This window comes from Anastrepha obliqua, chromosome 4 (genome assembly GCF_027943255.1).
Source record: "Anastrepha obliqua isolate idAnaObli1 chromosome 4, idAnaObli1_1.0, whole genome shotgun sequence".
Lineage (NCBI taxonomy): Eukaryota > Metazoa > Arthropoda > Insecta > Diptera > Tephritidae > Anastrepha > Anastrepha obliqua.
The window spans coordinates 73,780,521-73,788,467 of record NC_072895.1 but is presented as its reverse complement, the minus strand read 5'-3'; positions in this window follow the sequence as shown (position 1 = coordinate 73,788,467).

Below are 7,947 nucleotides of genomic sequence, written 5' to 3'. Positions count from 1 at the left end.
AATAAGAGTGAACATAAACAAATATTTATAGCAACAGGAAATGCGAATACGATTTATAATTAAAATGCAATAAATCAGTGTCGTGTAATGTGGAGGATAATAATTTTTAAAATTGTTTCACACTATTGCAGTTTATATGCTTTTGATTACTTTTAATTAAGTTGTTGAAGTGATTATCGTTGAGCAACAGATTTTGGTTTGGTTTGTGGCATGTAGATAACTTTTTGTGCAGCATCTGCTAGTACAAGCATTCACACTTGAGCAAGCAATATAATTCAGTATGCATTACTAGCATATTATTTGCATATCGATAGAATACATACTGACCGACTCAGGAAGTCTTTAAACGTGGTGTGCTTGATTGCAAATTTATTAAAAATAAACATGAAAATTAAAGTAAAAAAATATTGTGGGCAAAAAGTAAGGTGAATTTATTTGTCAAACTTCGGGGGATAAAAATCTCGCTCTAGTTATTTTTTTCATGAGTTGGCAGCACTGTTAATAACATCTGAGCCAACTTTCATGTGAATGTCATTATCAGTAATACGAGTATATTAACGCTTGTGTTTACCAAACGACCAAGAGGGCATTTTTCGATTTTTACAATGTCTGATTTGATTGAGCAGAGAAGTGCCATCAAATTTTGTTTGCGGAATGAAATTTCGGCTGCGGAAACGTTTAGCATGTTGCAGAAGGCATTTGGTGATTCGACCATGTCGCAGAAAAATGTTTATAAGTGGTACAAAGGCTTCAAAGAGGGTCGAGAACGTGTTGATGACTTGGAGCGCTCCGGACGACCATCGACGTCAACAGATGACCAACACGACAATAAAGTGAAGGAGTTAGTGCTCAAAAATCGTCGGTTGACTGTTAAAGACCTTATTGATATGATCGGAATATCAGAAGGATCTGTGAAAACCATTTTGAAAGACCATTTGGGCCTACGAAAAGTCAAATCTCGTTTGGTACCGAAAACTCTTAATTTCTTGGAAAAAAGTCGTCGCGTTGATGTGTGTGAAACAATGCTTTCAGACTATCAGGACAAGCTCAAATGCATCATTACGGGAGATGAGATTTGGATATATGCTTACGACCCTAAAACAACTGACCAATCAAGCGAATATCGTGCTAAAGGCGAGGCCAGATCGAAAAGAGCACGTCAAAGTCGTTCAAAAATAAAAGTCATGATGACAGTTTTTTTCGATTTTCGTGGTGTGGTGCACTATGAATTCCTTCCATCTGGCCAAACTGTTAATAAGGAATATTACGTGAAGCAATTCGTCTAAAAAGACCAGAATTATGGGCCAACAACTCTTGGATTTTGCACCACGATAATGCACCGTCTCACACTGCACTCGTTCTTCGTGACCATTTCGCCAAAAATTCCACGCATATCGTTCCGCAACCACCGTATTCGCCTGATTTGGCTCATTGAGGGTGTTTGATAACAATTTAAGTAATATCTCCGAATTGTTTTTGTTTGTGCTTCAAATGCACTCAATGCACATAAGTAATATAATTTCAGGCAAACAACCACTGATGCTTTCCATTTCAATTCAACCGGGCTATTCGGGTCATGTTCTTCGATTTCGATGTAACTCAAATATGTTGCTCTCTGGTCAAAATAATGAGACCCGTATTTTTTTGTTCGCCCGAAAAAATTTTTTTTCAAGAGTTATCGGCACTTTTGTTTTTCGGCTCAAAATCGATTTTTTTTAATTATATAAGAATTTTTTTTTTAAATGCCCATAACTTAGTCAAAAATGAACCGATTTTAATAATTCTGGGTTCAAAATGATCGTCATTACTTACAGGAGCGACATAATGTAGAAACAATTGCAAAAACGTAGTTGAAAATTTTTTATTTAGCAAAAAAGAAAAAAAATTGAGATATTTTCGAAATTCAATATTCCAAAAAAATATTTTTTTTTTATAACTTTTTCCAAATCAAGAGGACACCTCAAACTTCAATTGAGCTGAATGCCCAGTAGCTAAAATGAGTTATTTTTGAGTAATGAATTTTTGAGTAAAAACCCTGTTTCGCACTTTTTGTTTTTTGGAATACTTTTAAAATGACTAGCATACTTCTAATTACACTGTACAACATTTTTGAAGTCATCGAATGTGCACTCCGTTTTGACTTCAGTTTCTGAGAGTACTTGTCACAACTAACAAAATTGCACTTGGGTTTTTTTGTATTAGCTCGGATTCCAATTTTATAGTGTTTTGAAAATGTAAAAAAAAATGTAATTTTTCTCACTTCTATATCGCTTAAACCGATTGCAATTTTATTTTCCTTTCTTCAACATAAATGTAGGTAGAGACTACAAAAAAATCTGTTAAAAAAACTACATCAAATGCCTTAAAAATGAAAAAGTAGAGAGAAGTTAATGTCTATATAATAGTCTAAGCAATCAAAATTTTCTTTTTTCTTTTAAATATTGTAAAAATGATTTGTATCAACAAAAATTAGTGTATTTAAACAGTGTTAATGTGTATCCAGACTACTATTTTAGTGTGAATACTTTTAAAGAATTTCGAATTAAAAACAATATTTAAGGAATTTAGTCAAATTAAACATTTTTGACGATAGATGTTATCAAATTTTTCATTCGGTTTTACTATTACTATTACTATTAATATACTACTCAACGCTCTTTAATCATCAACAAATATTTACTCTTTAATTTTAAAGTTTATTATTTCATCTTATAATAAAAAGTTTCCATTTATTTTACTACTATTTTATATTTAAAATTTAAGATGTTACTTTGTGAAAAACACAATGTTAGTCAGCGCCCATTGAAAGCGAAGTGGACCTTCTCGATTTTTTCACTGGTCGTTCACATTGATGGTCTGAATCTGCTTCTTCATCTAAAGTTGATAAAACATTTAAGGGCATATTTCTTTCATCACGTCCTTCAAATCTAGTGTCTTCGGTACCTTTATCTTCATAGTTTGAATCAAATCCTTCTTATCTAAAAATGATGTGTACGAAGTTTTAAGCAAATTTGTGTGTGTGTGTGTGTTTGTGTGTGACACTTTTTACTAAACCAAATATTTAGAAAACGATTTCAATGAAATTTTGTCAGAGTTATTGCCCTCAAAAAAATCTAGAAACGAAAACAGGAATTTTAAGAAATACTAAATCAACAAATTGTGAGCAGATTTTTGTCTCAAAAATAATTTTTGTCTTAAAAATAAGTTTTCTATAAATTCTTTATTTATTCTAAAAGAAATTTTAATTAGTAAGTCAAAAAATTAAATTCCTTGAATAGAAACGAATCGATTGACTTATATAAAGTGTATATTTTACCAAGAACTGATAGAGTAAACTACAATTTTTTATTATTTTTGACATTTAAAATTTGATTCTCAAATAATTATCCACTAGTATTTCTTTTATTTTTTAAGCACATTTATGCTGAAGACAAGAAAATAACTTCCAATCATTTTACGATATATAGATGTGAGAAGAATTACGTTTTCTTTAAAAGAAAGACTGCTCAAAATCAAGTTTCAGAGGAAATATTCATGACGCAATAAAATTAGAATCCGAGCTAATCTAGAAAAACCCAAATGAGATTTTGCTAGTTTCGATAAGTACTTTCAGAAACTGAAGTCAAAATGGAGTGCACATTTTATGTGTTGCACTGTGTTATTGATTGATGCGATAACCGCTTAAGCTAGTGTTGGTAGCATTATTGGTCCGTGCTTTTTATTAACCCATTAAATCCCAACCTTATAATATATAAAACAATTTTTTTTTAAATGCGTTTATAAAACGTTTATTGAAATAGTGTAATTAAGCTCCTTAAAAAAAAAACACGAAAAAAGCTCAAAGAAATGCATTTTTTGGGCTGTACCCAATCGAGTACAATGGGATAATATGTATATACATTGCCTGTATATGAAAATATGGAGTGTTAAATAAAAATACACTTTCAAAGACTTCCTTGGTTATTAGTTCGGTTAACAGTATGGAAGTTTTTGAAACATTCTCTCTACGCAAAGGGCTACATTGCATAACTCGCAAATCCATCGAATTCTTTGGTGGCACTCCCTGCACCTCAGCTGATTCGATATCCTTTTGGGAAAATGGTTATATGAGGAACCAGCTATTGATGCCGTTGTCGATCGTTTTGAAAATATGTCCCGGATATTATAATTGCGTAAATAAAATCGCACAATTTCACGTTGGTATTGCAACAAGTCGCATTGACTCTTACTTGCCATTTTATAAAGCTTCCATGCGCTTACTACGCACGAGTTTATCATTGTGGTGAAAAGAGGCCACCACCATTTCTTTCCTCGAAACTTTATATTGTAAGTATTCAAAGCTTGGTCGTGGAGGTCAACTCCTCCCATTCCTGAGTTGTATTCCGCTATCAACTTCGGCTGATGGGCATTCACCTTGCGCCTCTCTTGTCTTGATCATCGTTTGACGGTATGTAAAGGTTCAATTCTATCAAAGTTTGTTCCCACTGTCACAACGCTATTGTCATTCCACGTCACAAAAAGTATTCCTGAGTCAGAAAACCTACAAAATTTGATACAAAACAACTATTCAAATAAATCATTATGATAAACTTATATTACATAAAATCAAACAGGGAGATCGTTGCTTCTTTTGTAGTTCTTTGTTCGTTTTCAGAGGACATTTTTTGGTCCGCCGTTCACGAACAGTCCCAGTAGCCTTAAATCCTTGTTCTTTCAAAATTCTAAGAAGGTCATATGACGTAAAGAAGAATCGAAAAATACGATTCCAAGGTTGGAATATCATCACGCAATATATTATCCTCTTCAATGTCCTCCTCATCTGTGTCACAGTGGGTATTTGGCGGTATAATAGCGAAGTCGAAGTGACTACGGTCGCTTGATTCAATATAGTCGGTGGCCGCAGAAAGGTTATGAAACCTCTTTCCGTAAAATTTGACAAAGACAAGTGAATAACGGATAACGGGACTCAAAAAAAAAAAGAAGGAGAAACATGTGTATTCCTTTTCGACATTGCTCTGTATTATAAAGTGGCGAGTACATTTAAAAATTTGTAAGCGTTGGCTTTTGACGTCGTTTCGAAAAAGATGCTTTTTTTGTACTCAAGCGAGTACAATGGGATGGAATGGGTTAATGACATTCGTGTCTGTTTTAACTGTGCTAATTTTCTTTTCTGTGCAGATGATTCGAATATTTTCCTCAGAATTACCTGCATTTCGAATATTTCGTTATTTCAAAGTGATTTAGACAATATTTCCGAACGAAGTAAACAAATTGCTGCATAATATCAGTAAATGGATTTTTCTTGGTTAATTACATTATTTATATTTCCATTATTACTAAGATCTATTCCAACTAACGAAATTATGCGCGCGAACATCGGGATCCTTATACTACGCAAACACTTCACAGTTCTCTAGTGAGGTCAAAGTTGGAGTATATTTCGTATGGAATTTATATTGTTTATTCCCAAAGGAAAGAGTTCAACGCAGCTTTGTTCGGAAATCTCTTCAACTTAGGAAGCCCGCTGTATGTTAATAAATTGTTGATGTTTATCTAATAGTAGGCATTGTCTGTGGGATCATTGGATGGCCAGATCTATTGCAGAAGATAAGCTTCATTATTCCCGGATGGGTCCCGCGCTTCCACTTTCCGTTGCATCTTAGAATTTTTAAATCCATTAATTTAAATTATGCACTCAATTTTAGGTCTCTTAATAAAATTAGTAGATTTTTCCATAGTCTCGATCTAGATTTCGACCTCAATGGATCTCTCTTTTCATCTAAGTTGGAATCAAATTACTTTTAAGTCTTTACTTAAATCTTTAAATATTACTTTTAGTCATGTTGTACCACAAGTCTTGTAAGTTTTGAAACCATAAAAAAAAAAAATAAATAAATAATTGGCGCGTACACTTTTGTTAGGTGTTTGGCCGAGCTCCTCCTTCTATTTGTGGTGTGCGTTTTGATGTTGTTCCACAAATGGAGGGACCTACAGTTTCAAGCCGACTCCGAACGGCAGATATTTTTATGAGGAGCTTTTTCATGGCAGAAATACACTCGGAGGTTTGCCATTGCCTGACGGCAATAAACATAATAAATGAAACAAAATGAAATAAATAAGTATTCCAACCAATTTTGACAGGTTTGCCAAGATGGCTGCTATGCACTATCAACATTCGGACGCACGAGTCAATTGGACGCGTAGGGGATCCTGTATATCTAACTTATCATTGCTTGAAAAGCTTAATGGTAAAACTATACGACAACATATAATAGTATTTAAGTAAGATACAAAATATTATTAAACAAAAATATGTAAATTTCAGTTACCCATTTAAACTTTTCATTTAAGCTGAACAAAAAACTATAAAATAAGAAACACTATGTAATTTGTAATATTTCAATTCATGATAATATCTTGAAATATTGTAAAATAAATTCAACGAGAATATCTTGCCCATATTGAAAGAAGATGGCAGATGAATTTCTTTGGCTCCAAAGCAAATTTTGTAGTCAGGTCTGTAGTTCAGAAGGTAAGTATGGTAGGTTAGACGGTAATTTCACATAAATTACACAGTGCGACATCAAAAATCAAACCGCACCGGACCTTTTTTTTCTGAAAATATACCTATTCAATAGCAAAACCCTCGCTGGGTTTTTAAAAGTTAGCTCGATTTTTTTTTTATTGCGTTTTGAAGTTTTCTATTTTCATGAGATTTTGGAGTTTTACCTGTACGCTAATCGAGCTTGTTATGAATTTGTTAAAAATTTATTTTTTTAGAAAATAACAAACTTAAAGTTCAGTTTTATGTTTTTATCTTATAAATGACTTTTTTAGTACATTTTGCAACATTTTTGCTAGAAGAAATAGTGAGAAATTTTAATTATATTCATAATTACAGTAAAAAATGGTAAAAACATACAATTTTTCGAAATTTTGGTATTCAAAATTGTTTATTGAGATATATGTAGGTTCTTCTCAAAATAAGTTTATTTGTACATGTACGAAATTTCTGCATCAAGCTTTATTTATAAGTCAAATTTAGCGTACAGGTAAAATTCCAAAATCTCATGAAAATAGAAAACTTCAAAACGTTATAAAAAAAAAATCGAGCTAACTTTTAAAAACACAGCGAGGGTTTTGCTATTGAATAGGTATATTTTCAGAAAAAAAAGGTCCGGTGTGGTTTGATTTTGATGACCCCAAAACTGTCGCACAGTGTTATAAGTCTCTTATACTTCAATATTTTTGTTGAATCAAATATACTTAGTCTTGCCATAAATTCGGTGACAAATTTTACAATTCTTACAGCCAGAACAATTCGTAGAAAAAAGTTCCGTAATTTATCTAGCCATAAATTATACTCAGTTTCGTGCCAAATTTCGTTGGTTAACACTGGAATGGGGAGCTAAGGAAAGTCGCATTGCAGTGATTGCATTACACAAGTGAGGTAAAGGTGCAAGTGAGATTTACGAAGTGCTGAAAAAACTTAATAATTCGAAAATGTTTGTTTAACGCACAATCAATCATTTTTCCCAAATGTCTGAAGTGACAGACAGGAAAGAAATGGTCGTCCTCGCGTGGTTCGAACCAGTGCGGCCATAAATCTGTTTAAGAAAGAATTTACAGAAATCCCTCTAGAAAGCAGAAAACCATGTCCAGAGAAATGAATGTATCGACCAGATCTATGTCAAGACTGATTGGTGATGATCTTCACATGAAAGCCTTCCGTCGCCCGAGTGGTTATCGTTTGACAACGCGCTTGAAAAAAATTAGACTCTACAGATGCAAGGAGCTTCTTCGATGGCACGCGGTCAACGGCAATGAAAATATTCTTTTCACATATGAGAAAATTTTCACTGTGGAAGTTTTTAATAAGCAAAACGACAAAATCTATGCTAAAACTTTTAAAAGCGCATAATAAAAAGTGTTATTCCAAGGGTTCAG